General features: G+C 45.6%; 1 long non-coding RNA gene and 1 pseudogene across 1 annotated transcript; one reads left to right on the top strand and one right to left on the bottom strand.

The window, feature by feature from the left end:
• Positions 1–4,681: 4,681 nt before the first annotated feature.
• On the bottom strand, positions 4,682–13,077 carry LOC148138576 (uncharacterized). The gene is made up of 4 exons (XR_015753977.1): positions 12,978–13,077; positions 12,132–12,246; positions 9,094–9,184; positions 4,682–5,824 (listed from the first exon to the last, which is right to left on the bottom strand). It is a non-coding gene; the product is annotated as an uncharacterized LOC148138576 (long non-coding RNA).
• A 1,730-nt stretch (positions 13,078–14,807) lies between these two features.
• On the top strand, positions 14,808–15,107 carry LOC122544817 (cyclic AMP-responsive element-binding protein 1 pseudogene; annotated as a pseudogene).
• Positions 15,108–26,673: the final 11,566 nt, after the last annotated feature.

Genomic DNA, 26,673 nt, shown 5'->3' with positions numbered 1-26,673 from the left:
GGGTACGGCACTGCACGGGGTTGGGGGGAACGGCGTTGCACGGGATTGAAGGGAACGGCATTGCACGGGGTTGGGGGACAGGGTTGGGGGGAAAGGTGTTGCACGGGGTTGGGGGAACGGGGTTGGGGGGAACGGCGTTGTACGGGGTTGGGGGACAGGGTTGGGGGAAAGGCGTTGTATGGGGTTGGGGGACAGGGTTGGGGGGAAGGCGTTGTATGGGGTTGGGGGACAGGTTTGGGGGGGAACGGCGTTGTATGGGGTTGGGGGACAGGGTTGGGGGGGAACGGCGTTGTACGGGGTTGGGGGACAGGGCTGGGGGGAAAGGCGTTGGGGGGAACGGCGTTAAACGGGGTTGGGGAGATGGGATTGGGGAAACGGGGTTGTGGTGGGGGGACGGCGTTGCACAGTGTTGGGAGGATGGGGTTGGGGGGACCGGCATTGGGGGGTACGGCATTGCACGGTGTTGGGGGGGCAGGGTTGCACGGAGTTGGGGGTGAACGGCGTTGCACGGGGTTGGGGGAACGGCGTTGCACTGGGTTAGGGGGAATGGCATTGCATGGATTTGGGGGGGGAAAACGGCGTTTCACGGTGCTGGGGGGAACGGCGTTTCACGGGGTTGGGGGGACGGGGTTGAGGGGGAACGGGGTTACACAGTATTGGGGGGACGGGGTTGGGGGGAACGGGGTTGCGCGGGGTTGGTGGGACAGGGTTGGGGAACGGCGTTGCACGGGGTTGGGGGACAGGGTTGGGGGGAACGGCGTTGCACGGGGTTGGGGGGGATGGGATTGGAGGAACGGGGTTGTGGTGGGGGGAACGGCATTGCACGGGTTTGTGGGGGAACAGCGTTTCACGAGGTTGGGGGACGGGGTTGCACGGGGTTGGGGGTGAATGGCGTTGCACGGGGTTGGGGGAACGGCGATGCACGGGTTAGGGGGAACGGCGTTGCACTGGGTTAGGGGGAATGGCATTGCACGGGGCTGGGGGGGAACGGCGTTTCACGGTGCTGGGGGGAACGGCGTTTCACGGGGTTGGGGGGACGGGGTTGAGGGGGAACGGGGTTGCACAGTATTGGGGGGACAGGGTTGGGAGGAACGGGGTTGCGCGGGGTTGGGGGGACAGGGTTGGGGGAACGGCGTTGCACGGGGTTGGGGGACAGGGTTGGGGGGGACGGCGTTGGGGGGAACGGCGTTGCACGGGGTTGGGGGGATGGGATTGGGCGAACAGGGTTGTGGTGGGGGGAACGGCATTGCACGGGTTTGTGGGGGAACGGCATTTCACGAAGTTGGGGGAACGGGGTTGCATGGGGTTGGGGGTGAATGGCGTTGCACGGGGTTGGGGGAACGGCGATGCATGGGTTGGGGGAACGGCGATGCATGAGTTAGGGGGAACGGCGATGCACGGGTTAGGGGGAACAGTGTTGCACTGGGTTGAGGGGAACAGCGTTGCACTGGGTTAGGGGGAACGGCGTTGCACTGGGTTGGGGGAATGGCATTGCACGGGTTTGGGGGGATGGGGCTGAGGGGGAACAGGGTTGCTCAGTGTTGGGGGACGGGTTTGGGTGGGGACGGGGACGGCTTTGCACTGGGTTGGGGGGAAGGTGTTGCACGGGGTTGGGGGGGAGCGGAGTTGGGGGTAATGGGGTTGCACAGGGTTTGGGGGACGGGGTTGGGTGGGGATGGGGTTGGGGGGAACGGTTTTGGGCGGGGACGGCGTTGCACAGGGTTGGGGGAACGGGGTTGGGGGGTCATTGCATGGGGTTGGACGGGGACGGAGTTGGAGGAACGGGGTTGCACAGAGTTGGGGGAATGGGGTTGGGGGGAACAGCATTGCACAGTGTTGGGGGACGGGTTTGGGCGGGGATGGCATTGCACGATGTTGGGCGGGTACAGGGATGGGGGAACGTGGTTGGGGGGGAACGGCGTTGCACGGGATTGGGGGACGGGGTTGGGAGGGCGGCGTTGGGGGGGACGGTGTCAGACGTGGTTGATGGGAGCAGCGTTGGACGCGGTTCGGGGTGGGGAGACAGGAGCCCCCTGTAAATTGAGATACATCCCACCCAGCCCCTCAGAGTCCCCTGTACACACTGACACATTCCCCCTCCTCAACCCCCCACCTCGGAGCCCCCTGGAAACACTGACACATTCCCCCCCGCCCACCCCTCTCGGAGCCCCCTGGAAACACTGACACAATCCCCCCCACCCCTCTCGGAGCCCCCTGGAAACACTGACACATTCCTCTGGTGTATTAATCCGTTCCTGAAAGTTAGTGTCAACATCCCCACAATCACGGTAAATCCGCTTCTCTCAAGCTCCCACTCACATGGAAAGCAATAGCTCCCTCTACAAATGGGTGAAATGAACAATCCAAATGATACCTTTCCATTTCCTACACCAAAGCAGTGACTACTCTTCAAGCTGACAATCTGGGCCTCCAATGAATCTCTCTGTTCTAGGAATTCACTGAGTAAATATTAAAGAAATATCCATTATGAACCTGACAGACCACTTTTCAGGGATTCCCCCTGAGGGAGAATGTGTATATTGGGTATCTCCTGAATTGTCCCAACTGCTGGAACTGTTTCTCCATCGAGATCCTCTGATTCAGAGTCCAGAAGCCGGAATGTGTGGAAGGACAGGACTGTGAGAGCTACTGTATACCACATCTGACTGTGTCAGTCACAAAAATAAATCTCTCGGTTTGAATCCTGTCATGGTCAGTGAGGATCAGTAATGGAGTCTGATTCCCTGTCTGGGAGAAAACCTTGCTATTTTGCAGGATCAACATTTTAAATTGAATATTCCCATGTATCAGAACTGCCTCCAGAGTCAGCGATGAACAATGGACCCTAATTTACACCCAGACATCAATGAGACTCAGAAAGCTCCTTGCTGTTTCAATAGCGCAATCACAGTGCCACAGCCAAGCCAAGCAAATGAGGGGATTGTTTCTCCCAAAAAAACTTTAGCAACACAGACAGAACAATACCATTTAGCCCCAGGAGCCTGACTGCAGCTTAATAACATTCTTTGTTCTGATTAAAAGATTGTAGGCAGCACGTGGCACAGTGGTTAGAACTGCTGCCTCACAACGCCAGAGACCCGGGTTCATTTCCCGCCTTAGGCGACTGACTGTGCAAACTCCACCCATTCTCCCTGTGTCTGCATGGGTTTCCTCTGGGTGCTTGGGTTTCTTTCCACAGTCACAAAGATGTGCAGGTTAGCTGAATTGGCCATGCTGAATTGGCCGTAGTGTTAGATGTAGGAGAATGGGTCTGGGTGGTTTGCGCTTCGACGGGTCGGTGTGGACTTGTTGGGCCGAAGGGCCTGTTTCCACACTGTAAGTAATCTAATCTAATCAAATGCAAAACATTAACTCTGCTTGTCTCTCTCTACATTAGCTGCCGGTCTGTTTCAAATTTCCAGCAGCCACAGCATTTGTGTTCATTTTAGTAACATCATCGTTAACTTTTCAGAACTCACCCAGTTTCTGCAACATCTTTTGATCCACTTAGTATTGCAAACATTGCAAATTATTCTCTGGAATGTAGTCAGTGATTCCATTCTTGAGGTGGAAATGATCACAGATTCCCAGGTGTTTGAGTGAAGTCATTTCTCCTTATCTCAGTCACTCAGGCTGCTCTCCAGTCCTGAGACTGTGACCCATCGTAGATTCCTATCAGCAGAGACAGCTGCCAACATCAATCCTGCCAATCTCTTTGGTCATAATATCCAATTCAATGAAAACACCTCTTATCACATGCAGTACAGGATATCTGAATCTCACCCACTTATTCAACAATCTCCAGAACCAGGAATAAGTTGGTGCCCCTCTGTTACAAACACTCTGATGGCAACATGTGCTTCCTTCAGTGAGGAAAACAAATTTGCACCAATCCGGGTCTATCTGTCTGCCTGAGGTTCCAATAAGTGCATTGATGGAAATCACATTGGAAAACCAAATCCCTTTCCAGGTGTTTAAATCAATTCATGCAGAATTTACACAGGAAATCTGCATTATTGGGAGCATAATCTTATTAGTGACAGTCTGTTGCACACAGCAACATGATCCTCTCACAAACACACGCTATTGTTTTATGTTGAAATTGAAATATTAAGCTAAAAAGGTTATGTAAACAATCTACTGCTTGTCACTTTAATAAACGAACTTTCTGATAAGGTAATGCTCAAAGTGTTATAAAGTTGAAGGTGTGTACTCTATCTTTAAGAGGGAGGGAACACTCTTCTGAACTGTGTACTGTATATGACTAGCCAGCAAGCCAAAGTGTACTGGGAAAAGAAACAAATGTAACATTTGGCTGTGAAATATAGACCTATGTTGGTTGCTGTTTTGACAAAATTCAAATTTAACCTATCAGTTTAAATTATACCCCAAGATTCTAAAACCCAATTGAGTTTGAATTTATTGTTTTGCCAGCATCAAGCCAATGAGATGATCTGATGGGGGCGTATAAAATGTGGACATTTTAAAAATTGGTCAGAGAGTAACTGCTGTCTGGGAGAGTCAACATCTTGCTCACCAATAAATTAGGAAAGTCTCTCAATCAAAGGGTACCTTTTCATATGAAACATACTCGGAGTAAAAGAAGACAACGACGACCCAGGGAGATCCTCAGCCAGAAGCAGAAAGACACAAAATTCACGAGTCACTGTGTGGGTTCGATATTAAATTGATGTAATTTTAATAAGTGTCTTACTGAAATAACGTATAGTTATAGAGCTGGAGGCAGATAATATGCAGTGAAGAGAAAGGGAGAGCTTAGATTTATGAATAGTTGTTTAATATTCACTTTGAGTTAAAAATAGATTAATGCTATTTTCTTTAAATAGTGGAATGTGTGAGTTTTCTGTCACTCAGACTTTAACAGATTATGTGGGGAGGTGAACTTTTCTGGGTGTTTGGTTTAACTAACAGAGGGGGGTCACCGTCATGTTGTAACAAAAGAAACACGACAAAGAACAGTACAGCACAGGAACGAGCCCTTCAGCCCAGAATGTTGTGCTGAATGTGACACCAAATTAAACTCATCCTTTCTTCCTATCTTTGTTCCATATCCTTGCATATTCACATGCTCACCCAAAAACCCCTTAAACAACCCTCTCATTTCTGCCTCCTCCACCATCCCTGGCAACATGTTCCAAATTCCGACCACTCTCTGTGGAAAACATATTACCCCTCACATCTCCTTTGAGCTCTCCCCCTCTCACCTTAAATGCACATTCTCTAGTAAAGATATTTCAACTCTGGGTAAAACATTTTGACCAGCAACCTTGTGCATCTCATGGCGCTGCGCTGACTGTCCCTAATTAGGTCATTCTTTACTAAATACACATAAATCCTATCTGTAAAAATTCTGTCCAAAGCTTCCCAACCACTGAGGCGAGACTCACCAGGCTATAACTTCCTGGATTGTCCCTATTTCCCTTCTTGAAGAGAGGAACACCATAAGCTACTCACCAGTCCTCTGCGACCTTTCCGGTGGCAAGTGAGGACTCAAAAATCATGTTCAAGACCCCAAAAATCTCCTGTCTTGCCTTTCTCAATAACCTGGGGTAGCTACTGTCGGATCCTCGGGATTAATCCACTTTAATGCTGTTCAAGAAATCTAATGCTTCTTTCTCGACCTCAAAAATACCCGAGCACATTAGCATACTCCACACAAATCTCATTATCCCCAATATTCTTTTCCTGGGTGAATGCCGATGCAAAGTAATTATTTAGGATCTCGTCCACTTCCACTGACTTCAAGCACAAGTTCCTTCCTTTAGTCTTGACTGGCCCGACTTCTTTCCAAGTTATGTGGAAGCTGTGGAAAGAGTGCAGAGTAGATTTACTAGGATATTGCCTGGTATGAAAGGAAGGTCTTACAAGGAAAGGCTGAGGGAATGGAGGCTGTTTTAGTTGGAAAGAAGAAGGTCGAGAGGTGACTTAATTGCCTGCAACAGTAGTAGAATTGCCGACGCAAATGGCATTTAAATGGGCATTGGACATACATATGGGTAATATTGGAAGGTTGTAGGTTAGATAGGCATCAGATTATTTTCAAAGGTCGGTGCAACATTGAGGGCCAAAAGGCCTGTACTGCGCTGTAACGATCCATGTTCACATCCTCTTGTGGCTAATTATCTCCAGAACGATTTGGGATGCTCTTTAACCTTCCTTGCGAAGGGCATGCCCCTCCTTGCTCTGCTCATTCCCTGTTCAGGTTCCTTCCAGCTTTTGTTTTTTTACGTTCATCACATGCCATGCCCGATTCTAGCTTCCCAAACCTTGCATAGGCTTGTTTTTTCCCCTTTTGACTAAATTCCCAGCCTCCCTTGTTATCCAAGGGGCCTTACATTACCAGCCTTATCCCTCCTCCTTACTGGAACATGCTGGTCGTGAACTCCAATCAGCAAGCCTTTAACTAACTCCCACGTGCCCAATATGGCATTGTCTGATGACAGCTCCTCCCAATTAACACTCCCCAGATCCTGCCTAATACTGACATCATTTGCAATCCCACAATTTAGAAACATCCCATTTATTCGTAGCTGCCTTAAAAAAAACTTACGTTGTGATCACTGTTTCCAAAATGGTCTCCCACTGAAAGGTCAGTCACCTGGCCAGGCTCATTCAGCAATATAAGGTCCACTATGGCCCCTACCCCTCCTTTACACTACTATTTCAAGAAACCCTCTTGGATACACTTAATAAACTCTGCACCGTCTCAGCCTCTTGCTCTAAAGTAGTGCCAGCAAATGGTGGGGAAGTTAAAGACACTTTGAGAACTCTGTTGTTATTGCCTCTGCCGAGATATTCTGCCAAGATATTTGTACCTCGAGGTATTGTTGGCAGATTGAGGGTCCTATAGCATAATCCCATTAACTGCATCCTTCTTATCCACATTGCCTCAGTGGGCGAGCCCCTCCAATATGTCCTGAGTGCAGACATAACATTCACCCGATTGGTAATGCAACTCCTCCACCTCTTTTACCCTCCTCTCCATCTCATCTGAAACAATGAAACCCTGGAATATTGAGCAGCCAGTCCTATCCTTCTCCAAACCAAATCTCTGGAATGGCCACAATATCGGATCTGTGCTCATCTACCTTAACTATGTTGCGCCTTGTGTTGAAATTAACACAATCAGCCCATTCGTACAATGGTGTTCATTTCTCTGTATTTCCTTTCTGATTGACTCGTATACATCTTCCGACCTTCCTTACCCCTCATGTGCTGCCCTGCTGCTGTGATTCCCAGGACCTTGCCATTCTAGGTTAAACCCTTCCCTTGTAGCAGGAACAAGCCTCCCAGTGAGGATATCAGTTCCCCTCTAGTTCAGGTCCCAATTATTCAAGATCCTGAAACTCTTCCCCCTATACCAGCTCTTCAGCCATGCATTCATCTCTGCTATCTTTCAATTCCTTGTCTCACAAGCACATGGGACTGGTGGTAACGCAATGATTACTAGCCTCAAGGTTCTGCTTTTCAGTCGTTCCCTACTTCCTGTGCTTACTCCTCAGGATCTCATCCCTCTTTCTACTCGTGTCGTTGGTAGCAAAGACCTCTGGCCTCCCATTCTCCCAATTCAGAATTTCAAGCAAATGCTCAGAGATGTCCTTGACCCAGGCACCAGGGATACAACAGTCTCAGACGCAGCCACAGTAACACCTGTCTATGCCCCCAACTAGTGCTTCTCCTCCCATTTTCGCTCCCTTGGATTTTGCCCGACCTTGGTCTACAGCACAGTCAGTTATAGAGTCATAGAGTCCTACAGCACAGAGAGAGGCCCTAAGGGCCAGACTGATCCCTGGCAACCATAATGTCCATCTATGGTCACCCCATTTCCCTGCCCATGCCCCATCTCCTTCTAATCCTTTCCTATCCATGTATTTGTCCAAATGCCTTTTAAATGTTGTTAATGTACCTGCCTCAGCCACTTCCACTGACAGCTCATTCCGTATGAGAATCAGCATCTGTGTAAAAAAGTTGCTGCTAACGTTCCCTTTTATTCTTTCCCCTCTAACGTTAAACTGATGCCCTCTAGTCCTCAATTCTTCAACCCTGGGAAAAAGACTGAATGCATTCACCCTATCCATGCCTCTCATGATCATATACATTTCTATAAGATCTCCCTTATGTCTCCTGTCCTCTGAAGAAAAATGTCCCAGCTTGTCCAACCTCTTCCGATAACTCAGGCCATTGAGTATTATAGACCTGGCTACCGCTGTGCTACTCCCCTGAGAAGCTATCCCCAACAATACACCAGCTCTCTCTCCTTAAACATCCCGCATCCAACCCCATCTTTGTCCCCTGTACGATCCTCAGTTTCCTGCTCTTGCTCCAACCCAACCACGCGGACACCCACCTACCTGATGGAACCTGGATGCTTGGACAGGACAAGATCATGGGTGTTTTTAAACGCAATGAATGGAATTCTGAAATTATATTTGGACTGAATGTAATGTAGAGCAGCGTGAAATGGAGGTGGATGACTTACGTGACTTGCTGTAAGGATACTGACAGTAGAACCTGAGGCGATCGTGAGTATATGGAGGTAGAATGTGGGAAACGAGCTGGGACTGTATTGGAGTAGTCATGGTGAGAGGGAACAAATGCTGGATGGAGGGTTTCAGCAGCTGACGGCCTGACACTGAGGTGAACCATCGGAAACTGTGCAAGTGGCCACCATCTAATAGGACAGAGAAACTGATCCATCGGCCTGAAACTGACTGACCATGTGGCTGTCAATGAATCTAATACAAGTGAATGGAAACATTGCTCAGAGTCTGTTTCTGTAACATTCAACACAACCAGGAAATGGAAAGTGAATAATGAGCTGAAAACAAGGCCACTGCTCTGTTAGAGTCAAAATCATTCAATGTTCAGTCACTGAATATTCTCACCTGCAGAAAGGAATCTCCCAGAATCACAGCAGAAGGAGAAAACAAACTTGGCAGAGACAGAATGAAGCCACCGCCTGCATCACAACAGCTCAGAACAAAGAGGCTGAATTCTCAATCAACTGACAAGCAATACAGATACTTTCAGAGTTACAGATAGAGTTCAGAATTATTCAGGAAACAGACTTACCAGATACATTGGTAGGTGGTGTGTGCCAGAAATCCATGAAATAGCTTTGTGATGTGCCGTTTGTTCGTTGAGAAATTATTCTTTGTTTTCGCTAAGAAGAGCAGATGCATAGTTCACTGATTATTAGATTTACAGACAAAGGAAACCTGATCAAGGACTCACAGGTCAATTACACTGTTAGTGACAGTCCATCGCACACAACAACAGCCTGTTACACAGAGAACAGAACAGATTCTAGTTTAACAGAGACACTCTCACAATGAACATCTGCTGCTTTAATAAAAATGTTACCTGTTTGAAGAAAAGGAACATATCAACAATACAGCGAGACTTTTAAACTCCCCAATGTAACTGTGGAGTTTTTACCCAATTCAGTGATCACTGTTTCTATGTATTTTGAAGCTATTTTGAGCAGGGTATCTATCGCGGGTCGGTGTGGACTTGCTGGACTAAGGGCCTGTTTCCACACTGGAGGGATACTATTCAATATAATTATCAACCTGTCCCACAGCAGGATGGGTAAGGCTCGAGGGGAGTCTGAACTGGGGAGGGGTTGTGTCCCACAGCAGGATGGGAAAGGCCCGAGGGGAGTCTGAACTGGGGAGGGGTTGTGTCCCACAGCAGGATGGGTAAGGCCAGAGGGGGGTCTGTACCGGGAAGGGGTTGTGTCCCACAGCTGGATGGGGAAGGCTCGAGGGGGGTCTGTACTGGGAAGGGGTTGTGTCCCACAGCTGGATGGGGAAGGCTGGAGGGGAGTCTGAACTGGGGAGGGGTTGTGAGCCACAGCTGGATGGGGAAGGCTCGAGGGGAGTCTGAACTGGGGAGGGGTTGTGAGCCACAGCTGGATGGGGAAGGCTCGAGGGGAGTCTGACCTGGGGAGGGGTTGTGTTCCACAGCAGGATGGGGAAGGCCCGAGGGGAGTCTGTCCCCGGAAGGGGTTGTGTTCCACAGCAGGATGGATAAGGCTCGAGGGGAGTCTGAACTGGGGAGGGGTTGTGTCCCACAGCAGGATGGATAAGGCTCGAGGGGAGTCTGAACTGGGGAGGGGTAGTATCCCACAGCAGGATGGATAAGGCTCGAGGGGAGTCTGTACTGGGGAGGGGTAGTGTCCCACAGCAGGATGGATAAGGCTCGAGGGGAGTCTGAACTGGGGAGGGGTTGTGTCCCACAGCAGGATGGTTAAGGCCAGTCAAGAGTATACTGGGGAGCGGTTGTGTCCCACGGCAGGAAGTGTGAGGCCCGAGGGTACTCTGTACCAGGGAAGGTATGCGACCCAAAGCAGGACAGGTAAGGCTCAAGGGTAGACTGTACTGGGGAGGGGTTGTGTCCCACAGCCAGACTGTTAAGGCCCGAGGAGAGTCTGCACCAGGGAGAGGTTGTGTCTCACAGCAGGATGGGTAAGGCTCGAGGGGAGTCTGTTCCTCAGAGGGGTTGTATCCCACAGCAAGACGGTTAAGGCCAGAGAGTAATCTGTACTGGGGAGGGTATGCGTCCCAAATTAGGATGGGTAAGCCTCAAGGGTAGACTGTACCAGGGAGGAGTTCGGTCCCACAGCAAGATGTGAAAGGCCTGAGGACAGTCTGTACTGGGGATGGAATGTGTTGCACAGCAGAATGGGTAAGGCCAGAGGGAAAACTGTACCCAAGTGGGGTTGTGTCCAACAGCAGGGTGGGCAAGGCTCAAGATTAGACTTTACCAGGGAGGAGTTCAGTCCCACAGCAGGATGGGTAAAGCCTAAGGGGAGTCTGTACCAGGGAGGTGTTGTGTCCCACAGCAGAATGGGTAAGGCCCGAAGGGAGTCTGTACCGGGGAGGAGTTCAGTCCCACAGCAGAATGGGTAAGGCTCGAGGGCCATCTGTACCGGTGAGGGATTGTGTCCCACAGCAGGATGGGTAATTAGATTAGATTACATTACAGTGTGGAAACAGGCCCTTCGGCCCAACAAGTCCACACCGACCCGCCGAAGCGCAACCCACCCATACCCCTACATTTACCCCTTTACCTAACACTACGGGCAATTTAGCATGGCCAATTCACCTGACCTGCACATCTTTGGACTGTGGGAGGAAAGCGGAGCACCCGCAGGAAACCCACACAGACACAGGGAGAACGTGCAAACTCCACACCGTCAGTCGCCTGAGGCGGGAATTGAACCTGGGTCTCTGTCGCTGTGAGGCAGCTGTGCTAACCACTGTGCCACCATGCCACCCACAAATGTCCGAGGGAAGTCTGTACCGGGAGGGTTTGTGTCCCACAGCAGAATGGGTAAGGCCTGAGGAGTGACCGAGAGCAAAGATTTACTTAGGGAGCTGAGGGGCAACATTTTCCACAGAGGACGGTTCATATACAGAATGGACTGCCAGTGGCACATGGGAGAAACAAGAACAATTACAACATGGAAAAGACATTTGGGCAGGAACATGGAGGGGAGAAAGTTTGAAGGGCCATGGGCCAAACGCAGGGAAATGCAACTCATTCAGTTCAGGAAACCTGGCCAGCATTGGTGACTTCGGCCAGAGAGTCATGCAGCACAGAAACAGACCCTAAGTCTTGCGTTATTGGGGGAGTGGACTCTCGTGACAAGGCATGTTGTCGAGACTGAAGTAAGTTACAGAGATATGGATGGTCGTCTGGACTGGAGCAGGTTCAAACGTATGAAATGATTGGTGAGAGGGGAGGAAAGTACAGAGATAGGAACTGTTTTTAGCATTAGAATGACTGATCCACATGACAAGCTATAGATACAGTGTGGGAGAGGGAACACAGAATGGAACATTCCCAGACAGCATTCCCACCCTCTCGTGGAAGGCCTGCTTTCCCCTCTTTTGTACTGATGCTCACTAAGACAGCACAGGCTTGGATTGATAACTGTGACACTCCCGATGTTGTCTTAGTACAACAAATCTTGCAGTAAAGGCGGTGACCGAACCTGGGGTGTGTCTGTATTGTGCTCCCCTTCCAGCACTATAGCTATGTCATGTCCTGTTAACTGATGTTTGGAGCCCTCTCATTGCTCTCTGCACTGTGAGTGATCTTACCTCACTCCAGATCTCCCTGCCCTGTGTCTCTCTGGCTGACAAACCATCTTCAATGAGGGATGGATTAGACACCCAGCAGCTGGGAAGTCTATTAGGTCAGGACTTTCCTGAGTACCTACAGACAGATAAACAGAATTGGAAATTAGAATGATGCAGTGATGGCTACACATGTCAAATGGCACTGAGTCCGACAGAAATCTGGAACACCCCAGTCTCCATCGTCTATCTGGAGTGGAGAATTCTGTTTGCTCAGGATCTGGAGTAGCTGCAAGAGCAAGGGACACTGACAGAGGCAACAATTCGACCCACACAGTGAGGGATACCACATGGAGAGTTACTAAGTAATATCACCAGAGTGCAAGATCAAACAATTGTGCAGGAAGAAAGGGTTTTGATTCTTGTTGCACTGGGATGCGCAACTTGTGAGCAGGCGAAGTAATGGCCTATTGGCATTATTGTGGAACAATTTATCCAGAAACTCAGCAAGTGTGCTCTGGACACAGGTTGAAATCCCACCATTGCAAATGATTGAATGTGAATTAAATGCTTCAAAAAAGATGTAATTAAAAACCTGTGAGTGAGTATTAAACAATTGCTGATGTTAAGAAAAATCCACCGGGTGCATTCATGTCTTTCGTGAAGTAATCTAAGGTGGGTCTTTCCTCCAATTGTCCTCGACCCCAATAGCCCCGCCCACCTGCACATTGACCTTCTCAAGATGGCGGCTCTGAGGCCCGCACTCCCTCTTCCCTCAAACAAATGGCGGCCGTCACCCTGGGCCGCTTTCCCGACAGAGACCACCACCTCCTTATCAGGGCCTGGAGGGTCTTTTTCGGGTTTTTTCACCTATATCCGCGTCTTGTGAATCCTCTCCGCTCCTTTCTCCCAGTGAGTCTCCCACACGCCACTCTCTGAAGCCGAGCGTAGCCGCACCCGGAGAAAGCTGCTCCAAGTCTCGCCGTGTCCTGGTTAATGTGACACTGCGCATGCCCTTCATAGAAACCAAACTGCGCGTGCGTCGAAGATTATCAGTGAGTTTATAGAGAATATTCATAACTGCATAGAATCACGGGAGAAATATTAGACATTAGCAATTGCTCTGTCGAGTTACAGTCATTGAGATGGTTCATATCCAAATAGATTTTTCCATCCAACTTAATCATACCGGCCAGGTATGTAAATTTCCAATCATTCTGGGAATTTGAAAATAAGTTTGTTACTCGAGTTGTGTAAATCGATTGGAAATATGTACATTGTCAGATTTACATCTTAACTATGTTGTCAGATTTACATCTTAACGATTTCTTTAAAACCTCACATTGTTTTATGAGAGGGGATAATACTCCACTATGTCGTGAGAATGATCAATCCTGCAAAACAGTTTACTTTCTGACCAATCCTGAAGCGTTCACTCCCGAGAATGCATTGGTCCCGCTCCTCACTCACTCTGTTTGGAGGACCGGACGCTGCTCTGTCCTCGAGTTCCGCCCCTTCCTCCCAATTGCAGTGTTGATTGTGACGCGACTCAGCAGCTAAGCAACAGAAACATTAAGGGACAAGGGAATAAGAGAGAATCTGGATAAAGTAGACTGGAAACAAAAATTTTATGGTGGGAAGTTGATGAGCAGTGGAAGAGTTTCAAAGACATTTTACAAAGGTCTATTCCAGTGAAATGGAAGGACTGTATGAAAAGGCATACTCAACAATGGGTATCTGAGGAAAGTGATCAAATTAGACCATAAGACATAGGAGTGGAAGTAAGGCCATTCGGCCCATCAAGTCAATGGGCATTTCAACTTCACTTACCCACATTCTCCCTGTAGCTCTTAATTCCTTGTGACATCAAGAATTTATCAATCTCTGCCTTGAAGACATTTAGCGTCCCAGCCTCCACTGCACTCCATGGCAATGAATTCCACAGGCCCCACGCTCTGGCTGAAGAAATGTTTCCGCATTTCTGTTCTGAATTTATCCCCTCTAATTCTAAGGCAGTGCCCACCGGTCCTAGTCTCCTCACCTAACGGAAACAATTTCCGAGTGTCCACCCTTTCCAAGCCATGTATTATCTTGTAAGTTTCTATTAGATCTCCCTTAACCTTCTAAACTCCAATGAATACAATCCCAGGATCCTCAGCTATTCCTCATATGTTAGACCTACCATTCCAGGGATCATCCGTGTGAATCTCTGCTGGACACGCTCTAGTGCCAGTATGCCCTTCCTGAGGTGTGGGAATCAAAACTGGACACAGTACTCCAAATGGGTCCTAACCAGAGCTTTTTAAAGTCCCAGTAGCACATCGCTGTTTTTATATTCCAACCCTCTTGAGATAAATGACAACATTCCATTCGCTTTCTTAATCACGGATTCAACCTGCATGTTTACCTTGAGAGAATCCTCGACTAGCACGACTGACTCTCAGAAACGTAGAGAAATTCTATTGAGACGGCCTTCATACAGGAAAATCCTGAATGAACTTTCTTCTGATCCCCCCAGTGTGCCAAGAAATCGATGAGGAGAAATCAGAAGAAGAGACTGTCTCAACCATTACTACAACGATGATGCAGACACCCATCTATCAGATGAGCAGTGGACAATGCATTGCTATGACACAGGGGGAAGCAATTCAGATGGCCAACAATGGTACAGATTAAATGCAAGGACTCCACACATGAACAATGACCAATACAGCGACAGCCAAGGTTGGAGCAGCCATTATACAGTATGCACAGAGCCCTGATGGACCGCAAATCTTTGTGCCGGGCAGCCAAATGCTTGTTCAAGGTGCTGCTGGAGATGTCCAAACCTATCAGATCTGTAGAACTCCTAACTCCACTGCTGACCAGGGAATGGTTATGGCATCTTCACCAGTCCTGCAAAGCCAGCCCCAGAATGCTGAAGAAACCACTCGTAAACGTGAGGTCCGCCTCATGAGAAACAGGGAAGCAGCTCGAGAGTACCATCGCAAGAAGAAATAGTATGTGAAATGCTTGGAGAATGGGGTTGCTGTTCTGGAAAATCAAGTTGAAAGAGAAGTCGAACAAAGTGGCCAAAAACAGCATGAAACTAGAACTGGGAAAGTGTTAAAGGTCAACCGAAAGCCACAGGAGCTATAAAGAAAAGTAATATAGAACATGAGAAAAATAAACTAGCACAGATTACAAAGACAGAAAGGAAAAGTTTATATAAATATATATAACGAGAAAAGAATGGCTAAAGTAAATGTTGGTCCTTTGGAAAATGAGAAGAAGCATTTAGTTATGGGATATCACAGTGGAGGATACTAATATCTTTCCAGTAACTAGCAAAGAGACAAAGGTAGGTGAGGATTTGGAAACTATCATTATTACAGAACAGCGAGCTTTAGACTGTTTTGAGGTAATTGAGCTAACGATAGAATAGTCTCCTCACCTTGATGGAATGCATTCCAGGGTACTAAAAGAGATTCTAGGAAAAATAGCAAATTCACTGGCAGTAATTTTCCAAAATTCACTGGAGCCTGTGGCAGTCCCAGCAGACTGCAAAACAGCAAAAGTGACACCAATGTTTTTAAAAGGAGGTAGACAAAAAGTGGGGAATTATGTACCAGTTACTTTATTCTCTGTAGTGGAAAAGATGCTTGGGTCTATTATCAAGGAAGAAATAATAGAGAATCTCAATAGAAATTGTCCCATTGTACAGACACAGCATGAGGGGCAGGTCATGCTTGACCAATCTTTTTGAATTCTATGAAGACTTTTCAAGCAAGGTAGACAACGGGGACCCAGTGGATGCGGTGTACCTGGATTGCCAAAAGACCATCAACAAGGTGCTGTGCAAGAGGCTGTTGCATAATATAAGGGTGCATGGCGTTACCGGCAGAGTATTAGCATGGATAGAAGATTGGTTGACTAATAGGAAGCAAAGTGTGGGGATAAATGAGCATTATTCTGGCTGGCAATCATTGACAATTAGTGTGCCTCAGGGATCGGTGTTGTGACTGCAATTATTTACAACTGATACAGATGATTTGGAGTTGGAACCACATGTAGGGTGTCAACGTTTGCATGTGACACTAAGATGATTAGCGGAACAAAGTGAGCGGAGGACTGTGAAACTTTGCAGAGGAACATAGATACATGGAGTGAGTGGGTAATGGTCTGTAAAATGAAATAGAATGTTTGTAAATATAAAGTTTATACTCTTTGGTTCTAGTAACATTTAAAAAAAAATCACTTGAATGTTAAAAAGTTGCATTATTTGCTCTGCAGAGTGACCTAAGCATCCTTCTACATGAAGGTTGGTCACCAGATACAATAATCAGTTCAGAAAGCAAATGGAATTTTGTCCTTCATTGCTGAAGGGATTATGTTTAAAAGCAGAGGTTTTGTTTCAGCTGTATTTGGGTGTTGGTGAGGCCACACCTGGCGTACTGCATGTAGTTTTTGTCTCCTTACTTGAGAAAGGATGTACTGGCACTAGAGGGGGTGCAGAGGAGGTTAACTAGGTTGATTCCAGAGTTGAGAGGTTCGGCTTAACAGTGACTGAGTAGATTGGGATTATATTCATTGGAATTCAGAAGAATGAAAACATATAAAATAATGAATGGAATGGATAAAATAGAAGTAGAGAGCTGTTTCCATTGGCAGGTGAAGCTAGGACAAGAGGGCATCACCGCAAGACGAGAGGCAGCAAATTTAAGACTGAATTGACAAGGAACTTCTTGACCTCTATGGAATTCACTGCCCAGGGAAGTAGTTGGTGCTCGTTCAGAAAACGTTTTTAAAACTAGGTTAGATTTTTTAAAATGTAATTAATTAATGAACACGGTGAGAACGTGGGTAAATGGTTCTGTGTCCACGAAATGATCAGCCATGATCTTATTGAATGGCAGAGCAGGCTCGAAGGGCAGGACGGCCTTCTACTGTTCCTAGATCTTAGGTTATACATCCCCCCCCCCCCCCCCCCCCCTCATTCGAGACTTGGAGGTGTTGGTGTTGGATTGGGATGGATAAAAGTAAAATTCACAGAACACCAGGCTATTGGTCAACAGGATTATTTGGAAGCACTAGGTTTGCTGCTTCTTCATCAGGGGGTTTTGAGATGCTGTTGTCATTTTTGTAACTCATGAACAGCAACAAAAGCCACGAAGCAATCCGCATGCTCCAGCCAACAATGCGCCCCGGGTGATTGATGTCAGCGGCGGACCAATGGAAAGGCAGGGACAGAGCTGGAGGACCTGGCGCACAGTTGGTCCTCCGACCAATCAGGGTGAATGAGGGGCGGGACTAGACTAGACCACTTGATCATCCTCGCGGTCGGTTCGGGATGTGTGGATGGAGAGCTGTTGGTCAAGATAGAAATAAACAGCAGGAAGCGGGAGGGAAATGGTGTCGGTATGGGTTGAGAGGGTTTACAGACATTTGGTACACATCGAAAATACAAATTTGAAACTCAGTCCCGTTTTTGCAGTAAACGGGAAAATGCCTCATCCAGCGATTGATTCGAGTAAGCACCACCATCTTTATTCGGGGCAACGATTCACTGGACCCGTGCAGCCGCCAGCTTTGTTGGGGGCAAAGTTCAGCGGGACGCATGTGCAGCCCTCTCTGGTAGGGAGTCACAGGGCAGGATTTGCACAGAGCATATTCGCACCCAGAGAAATTGATTTTTTTTTTCTGGATTTGTTTTTTCATTCATTTAAATGATTTGGATGTGAATAGAGGCGGTACAGTTAGTAAGTTTGCAGGTGACACCAAAATTGGAGGTATTGTGGACAGTGATAAAGGGTATCTCAAAGTACAATGGGATATTGATCGAATGGAACAATGGGCTGGGGAGTGGCAGATAGGGTTTAATTTAGATAAATGTGAGGTGCTGCATTTTAGAAAAGCAAATCAGAGCAGGACTCACACACTGAATTGTAAGATCTTGGAAAATCTTGTGAACAAAGAGACCTTGGAATGTAGGTTCATATTTCCTTGAAAGTAGAGTTGCAGGTAGATACGACAGTGAAGAAGGCATTTGGTATGCTTCCCCTTATTGGTCAGAGCATTGGGTAAAGGAGCTGGACAGGTCATTGGTTAGGTCACTTTTGGAATATTGTGTGTAGTTCTGGTCTCCCTCCCATCAGAAGGAGGCACTGAAACTTGAAAGGTTTGAGAATAGATTTTCAAGGATGTTGCCAGTGTTGGAGGATATGAGTTGCGGGGAGAGGCATAATAGGCTGGGGCCATTTTCCCTGCAGTGTCATAGACTGAGGTGTGATGTTATAGAGGCTTATAAAAATCGTGAGGGACATTGATAGCGTAAGTAGACAAGGGTTGGTAGACCCCAGAACTAGAGGATATCGGTTTAGGGTGGGGTGGGAAATTCAAAAGGAGCCTAAAGGGCAACTAAAATTGTAACATTTCAAAGGCATTTGAATAGGAAGGGTTCAGAGGGATGTTGGCCAAGTGCTGGAAAATGGGAATACATTAGGTTAGAATATCTGGTTGGCAAAGATGGGTTGGACCAAAAAGTCTATTTCTGTGCTAGACATCTGACTGTGGGATCATAAAAGTGAACATTGCTCTGATTCATCTCTGGGCTCCTTGATGTCCACTTGTTTGTTATCTAGCTTTCTCAGTCTCTCGTGTGTATTTTTGCTCTGTGTAGTATTTTACTATTACGTTCACAGTCCTCTTTGTAAATGAATTGTCCACTGCTGCCTGGCTCCTGACCATATACTCTATTATCAGGTTATTTTTTCCACAATATCTTTGACGGTCAAGAGTTCTTTTTTTCCAATAAGTGAGTGGATTTTCCTTCCATTTCTGACAGTCAAATTCTGCACCATTTTCATTCCCCCATAAATCATATTGCACTCCCTGAAACATGATGTGTATTTCTCCTTCCACAGATACCAGTGATCAAGGCCAAAGCTCTGTTGCCTGTTGAGAGGGTGATGTCTGACTTCCTTGTACTGCTGCAGTTGGTATGGTGAAGGTGCTCCCACAACGTGGTTGGGTAGGAGACATTACAGATTATTCACTCAGAGATAGTGAAGAGTAGAAGATATCTGTATAAATCAACACATTTTTAATTTCACAAAATATTGAGAACTTTTGACGTAAGGCTACAGATAGAGAATATTATGTCCGGTGACCAAACCTTTGCGAAATAAGCAATTTTTCAGGAATGACTTAAAGGAAGAAAGCAGATCTTAGAGGGTGGGAATTCCAGACCGTGTTGCCTTGGAATCTGTAGAAACAGTCACACAGCTGAACTCAAAAATAAACATATCATTGGGAGTCTAAACTGAAATGAGTTATTGAGATGTGAAAGTGTGTCTGGTGCATGGAGATAGGAATGATTACAGCCAGGAATTAAGTCAAGGGTGTGAAAGTAAATTGCTGTTGCTTATAAATGGGAGCCTTTTGATGGATCAGCAAGTTCTGGTACAAGTGAACACTTGGGCAGTAGAGTTTTCAATATTCTGGAGATTATAGGGAGGGTGATTGTGGGATGCTGGCCAGGAGTTGGTTTAGATAATGAAATCTAGAGTTCATAAAATGAATGAATGAAAATTTCATTAAATTAGCTGAGACTGTGGTGAGGTCAGATGATATCACTGAAGTCGAAATAGTGGTCTTGGAGTGGGACGGGCTGTTACCTTCAGCTGTTTGTCAGTTTGTGAATCAAGTCTGTAACAAGCTCAGAAGCTGATTGGCCCTGCAAGAACCCAAACTGGGCGTCACTGAGCAGGTTATTGTGAGCATGTGCTTGACAGCACTATCGATGACAATGTCTATCACTTCACTGCTGAGCGAGTGTGGACTGATGGAGGGAAATTGGCTGGGTTGGATGTGTCCTGCGGTTTTGTGTTGAACAACACTGGGAAACATTTCCCAATATCGGTAGGTGCCAGTGCTGGAGCAGTACTTGTCTTGGTGGGCAGCAAGTTCTGGAGGAGAAAGTGAGGACTGCAGATGCTGGAGATCAGAGCTGAAAATGTGTAGCTGGAAAAACGCAGCAGGTCAGGCAGCATTCAGAAACTCATTCCTGAAGAAAGGCTCATGCCCGAAACGTCAATTCTTCTGCCCCTTGGATGCTGCCTGACCTGCCTGCGCTTTTCCAGCAACACATTTTCAGCAAGTTCTGGAGCACAGCTATCAGTATATATTGCCACAATGCTAGCAGGGCCCATAGCCTTTACACTACTTGTCCATTTCTTGATCTGATTTGAAATGGGTTTTCAACCAATTCGATTCACATCTGTGATGTCATGGACAAATGGAGAAGCCTCATCCACTTGGCACTGCTGGCTGAAAATTGCTGAAAATGCTGTCGTCTTATCTGTTGTATGAATGTGTGAGGCCCCTCCATCATTAAGGGAGGGGATATCTGTGATGCTTCCTGCAGTGAGTTGTTTAATTGCCCATCACCATTCCTGACTAGGTGTGACAAAATTGCAGAGCTCAGATCTGATCCACTGGTTGTTGGATCACATAGTTCTATTTGGTGTTGCTTGCACTGTACCTTCACCAGGTTGGCGCCACATTTTCAGGTATGTTTGGTATTGCTCGTGGCATGCCCTGCGGAACTCTCCATTGAAGTAGTGTTGATTCCCCTGGCTTGATGTTCATGGTTGAGTGGGGGATATACCAGGCCATTAGATTACAAAATTGGGCTGGGGTACAGTTCTGGTACTGCTGTTGGCCCACAGTGAGACAGAGGTTGTAGGGTCAAGAGGGCTGATTGTGTTGTTGTATTTTCCAGTGCATTGGTAGATGTAATGTGGTCCATCCAGTTTCATTCCTTTGTTGAGACTGTGCAGTGACTAATACAATGAGTGATTTGATGGGCCACTGTCAGAAATGCAACTTTTGAAGAAAGGTTTTGTGATTTATACATGAAAGAAGTGAAACTATCATGGTATTCGAACAGATGAAAGACTCAACATACAACCAAGGTATTTTTCAATGGACAATTTCAGTTACGTCACACTATAAATTTTTGCTATAAATGCTGTGCCTTAGAATTGTGCCCTCCACACTCACCTGATGAAGGAGCGGTGCTCCGAAAGCTAGTTTGCTTCCAATTAAACCTGATGGACTATAACCGGTGTTGTGTGATTCTTAACTTAGAATATTACAGCACTACTAACAGGGCTGCATGTAAACAGGCTCAGTCCAGTTAGTCAATACATTCGGAAGGATTGCCTCCAAGTTTAACGACGCAATATTCGTCAAAACCGTCAACTTCAACCTGCAATGTTGTTATTAACAAAAACTTCAGGCTGACATGAAGCTCCCCACCCCACAGCAATGTGGTAACCGGGCCCGGCCCAAGAATTGGAACTGGGACATTTGTGGACCGTGATCTCAAAGGAAGCGAGCAAACACAATTCTGACAGATGAGTTCTCAAAGATGAGTAGCAGGTTTGAGACAAGGCCGGTGGTATACCATCTTGCATTCAGCTTAATTGCATTTCTTATTTACAGTAGTGTTTTGAAAAGTATAAAGAACCAGTTTGTTTTCTGTGGTTGGGGAGTTTTATCCTCGTTGATCACAGTTGCTGCGTCTCGCTCCACAAGTCAAATCATAGGATCTAAACAATAAACTGCAGGTGCTGGTGATCTAAACCCAGAAACAAAGTGCTGGAGAAACTCAGCAGTTCTGAGGGCATTGGTGAAGAGAAAAAAAAATGTTACATTTCAAGTTTTTGTCTGAATGGACAAAAGGTCATTGGACTTGGAACTTACAATGTTTAATTCCCCTCAGAGATGCTGCTGGGCCTGCAGTTCTCCATCACTGTGCTTTCGATATTCAACTTTATTTACAAAACAGATCGGAAAAATACTAATCTCCAAAAGTGAAAGGTTCATTGCAAACATGAGCATAGTTTCCACACTTGAGTTACACAAGCACATCTCAGTTTAAAAACAAGATTTAACTCAAAGTAACATTCCATTTCAAAATTAGCCGAGTTACACCAGTAATAAAGCTCATCCACCCAATGAGGCACTTCAGACAACATCCTGCAGTGTTGCACACAGCCACCTTTACCGAAGAATGATCACATGTCACAAAATTGAAGGCAAAGAGCGTGTCTCTTTACAGGAGCTGAAGTCAAACTCTCAATTTTTGGAAAGATTTTTATTAAACCTGATTGAACATTTAAATCTCAGAGCAAAATCTTTGCTTTTTTTAAACAAAGTGTGTGGGAAACATCCCACATCTTGCTAAAGGTTCAGTTCAGTCTGATACATAGAGCCAAAGGTCAAACAAACATCACACTTTCTTTCACTTCTACAAAGGGCTGACATCACATTTCTTCAGGATTTAAAGTATTTTATAAATTGTTTGTAAAATCATTTGTCACGTTAAAGAACTGGACAATAACTACCATTGTATACAATAAGAGTGAAGCCTGTGACAGCAGATTGAGCTTTGGAGGGCAGTGAATGCACTTTCTAAATTCTGGGAGCACTTTTGGAGACTGCTCCCAGATGGTGATAGTGAGCATATCTGGAATGCACTGTTTAGATTTGGGAATCCTTGGGAAACAGTCTGTGGTTTCACTGATACTTGGTTTGCGTTGTTGGTGTACAGTAAGCAATTCATAAAGTTACTTATGTATTGTTGTTGACTACCTGAATGGTATTCAAATCTGCCAGGTTGCCTTCAATAGTGTGAATGCATCTATTGTAAATATTTCGAATATTCCAGAACTGCCCAGTGCTTGGCAAATTCAGGGGGGACAAAAAAATCACATTGAGTAATTTGAAATTAAGAATGCAAGAGGATTTAACCACTGAAATATTCAATTCAAATAGTTAAATGGAATGCTCACATCTAAAATACCTGTGATCCAAAGGAATGGATGGACTGACAGAATTGGGACCAAATTCCTAGCTGGGGAGTGTGAAATGTGCTTTGATAAAGTCACCTGCATTTACCAACAATAATTTGGCAAGCTCGGAAATTTAAAAAAACAATACGAGCTTCATTGCTGCTCCAGTCGGGTCCCAAGCTCTGTGAAAAAATAACAATGTTCAGGTTTATTGCATACACTCTGAAACACGTGTTTCTTCAATAGATCTTGCAAGTTTACCAATGAGCATAGCAACATCATTTGGATGGACAAACTTTTGCCAACTCATTTCTTTCCGAGCCTCTATAGCCTGAAGAGTGACCAGAAGCAATTACTCCCCATATGTGGGAACATATGGGGAGTAATTGGGGTGGCACAGTGGTTAGCACTGTTGCCTCACAGCACCAGAGAGCACCAGAGACCCGGGTTCAATTCCCGTCTCAGGTGACTGACTGTGTGGAGATTGCACATTCTCCCCGTGTCTGCGTGGGTTTCCTCCAGGTACTCCGGTTTCCTCCAACAGTCCAAAAATGTGCAGGTCAGGTAAATTGGACATGCTAAATTGTGTTAGGTATAGGGGAATGGGTCTGGATGGGTTGCGCTTCGGCGGGTCGGTGTTACTTGTTGGGCCGAAGGGCCTGTTTCCACACTGTAATTAATCGAAAAAAAAATTACCGTCGAGGATTTTTTCCTTCAGAATTGATTTCCATATATTCAGTGCCCAGAAAAGATAAAAAGCTTGTCACCTTTTATAGAGCAATGATTCAGTGGGAGTAAAACACTCACCTTTTCTTGCTTAATAATCACGCTGCCTAAATTTTAAACATGAACACTTCTTAATAGTTCACGAGATCCTAACGAAATATTTTGTGCAAAACAAATCACATGATACATAGTTATTCAGATAATAAAAAAAGTTTGTTCATTGAAGAACCCAGAGGAAAAGGTCATGAAACAATGTGAGTTTGATACACCTCAATTATCATTTCAAGTGCATAAATTCTCCTTTTCCTCCTCGAAGTATTCAAATTCTTGAATACTTGAGAGAATGAAGTCACAGTTGTACAACACACAATCAGACCCTTCAGTCCAACTTGCCCATGCTGACCAGATATCCTAAATTAATCTAATCCCAGCATTTGTTCCATATCCATCTTAAACCCTTTCTACTGATTATCATTTTATTTTACTTTATCAGCACTTGAAATACTGACGTTGTTTTCTCTAACATTGGATAAAGAAATCATAAGTTCATTCATCTAAGTTAATTTTGTAATCTTTCACAAAGAAACAATTGAGAACAAAATATAGCCGAGTGCAAAACAAAATACTGCAGCTGTGCGATATCTGGGAACACTCTAAAGCTGAGGCACTGATACTGCACAAGTTTGTCAGCACGGTTTCAATTACTGACAATAATTTATTAATGCCTTAGCCTTCACATAGTTAAGGTAAATGTGAGATATCTGAATTTCATGAATTGGTTCCTATTGCACTTTGATCAACAAAAAATATTCTTGGTTTAATCTACTCAAAGGAGAAAGTGACGACCAAAGAAGCTGGACATCAGAGTCAAAAAGTGTCATGCTGGAAAAGCACAACAAGTCAGGCAGCATCCGAGAAGCAGGAGAGTTGATGGTTCAGGCATAAGCCCTTCATCAGCAATCACAGGCTTCAGAAAAATAACTGGCATAGACTTATGGCAACACATACGTAGAAAGGTCGAAGCACGTTACTATCTGATTAGAGACTAATTTCAGATTTGTTACCATTCAGTGCAACATTTCAGTATGATATTTACATATGTACCCAAAAGATAAGTTTGGTTAAAATTACAAGCTCTAGAATGATTATAGGATTAAACCTGGAAATAAAGCTGGTGAACAAGAATGGCAAAGTGAAGTCCCACCAGTATCGCCTTGGGCAGTGTCAAGGAAGAATTTGAGAGCAGAGTTGCCACTTTGGAGTAACCTGCAGTCTGGCCAAATTGCAGCAAAAAGCTGTTCAATTTTATCTACAAACTATTGAATGCAAAATCCTCCTTGCACAATAATGAGGCAGTATTTTGGGATGTCATTTTTAAAATATATTATTTTCAAAGTTACTCACAATTGAGAGTAACAGCTTGGCGCTGTCTGCATTACACAGTACATAAAGGAATTAACAGAAAAAATATTATTACCCAAATTCAGAGTCACTAATTTATTGATATTGCATGGGTCCAGCATTGATAAGTAATCGATTTTTAAAAATAAATATAGATACATTTACTAACTACATTGGGATACAGTCAAGTTTCTTACTGAACAGTGACAGGATTGGACAGAGTCCGCGTGGATTTAAGAGAGGGGAATCATACTTAACAAAGCTACTGAAAGAATCTACAGAGTCAAATATTAAAGTAAGAAATTGCAGGACATTTAGAAAAGCTTATCATTAAACATGGTAGACTGGGTTTTGTGAAAGAGAAATTATCTTTGACAAATTTGCGACAGTTCATTGAGGAGATAACAAGCAGGGCTGATAAAGGGCAATCCAATGATCTGTATTTGGATTTTAAAAATGCAAATGATAAGGTGCTACATAAAAGTCAATTGCTCAATTTAGGAGCTCATGGTATCGGCGTAATGTATTAGCATGGATTGACAATTGGTTTACCACACTGGCTGTTGGTGAGTCCTCACTTGCAGTGTTGTATACAATGTTAGCTCCCATATTTAATAAAGGATAAACCAACATCGGAGACCATTCAAAAAAGATTCAATTAGATGTTTCGAGGACGAAAGTGTTGACCTATCAAGAATAGATAAGCAGGAGTGATCTTATGGAAACAAGATTCTGAGGAGCTTGACAGAGTAGATGTTGACTAGATTTTCTAGCACCAGTGAAGTCTCAAACCAAGGGACATTACATAAGGGAACATTCATTTTAGAAAAAGTAAAGAAATTTTTCTCTGTGAATGGCTAGAATTTCCGCACCCAAACAATTGTGAAAGTTAAGTGTGGGAGGGGAATGGTTGGCTGACTCTTCGGAGGGTTGTTCTGGCTTGTTGGGCTGAAGGACCTGTTTCCACATAGTAGGGAATCTATGATTCTATCTCAAATTATTTTAAAAAAGGGCAAATAGATTTTTGAAATATTGAGCAGTTGAGGGCTATGCGGATCAAGCATAAAAGAGGTATTGAGGTCTGGGTTGGCCAAGCCATGATCTGATAGAATGGGGGAACAAGCTGAAGGCGATGAATGCCCTACTCCGGCACCGATTCCTTGAGGCTCCATTTCATGTTTTTTTTTGTTTCCAAAGAAGAGCGTGATACAATGTGCTAAAGATCTCTGATGTTGTGTAAAGGAGTGAAAATGGGGTGTTTATGTACTGATTCAGATGGCATTGATTCATCAATCACAGCTATACAGTCATGAGTAGGAAGGCAATCCCCTCCATGAATAAAGGAAATCTACTGCAGAGCTCACACAAAGGGAATTCTTACCCTCAGTAAACTCTCCCATCGCATGACCCAACATATCAGCTGAAGGAGGACACACTGCGCATGTTCTCGCCAACAAAGGGACTCCGGGTGATTGATGTCAGCACCGGACCAATGAAAGGACGGTGGGCGGAGCTGGATGACCTAGCGGGATGTTGGTCCTCCAACCAATCAAAGTGAATGTCGGGCGGAGCTAAACTAAACCATGTGATCACTCGCGCGC

Source organism: Chiloscyllium plagiosum, unplaced genomic scaffold (assembly GCF_037043375.1).
Source record: "Chiloscyllium plagiosum isolate Xiang-an unplaced genomic scaffold, Cpla_swu_hap1 HiC_scaffold_40, whole genome shotgun sequence".
In the NCBI taxonomy this organism is placed as follows: Eukaryota; Metazoa; Chordata; class Chondrichthyes; order Orectolobiformes; family Hemiscylliidae; genus Chiloscyllium; species Chiloscyllium plagiosum.
This window is presented reverse-complemented; position numbering and strand designations above follow the sequence as displayed.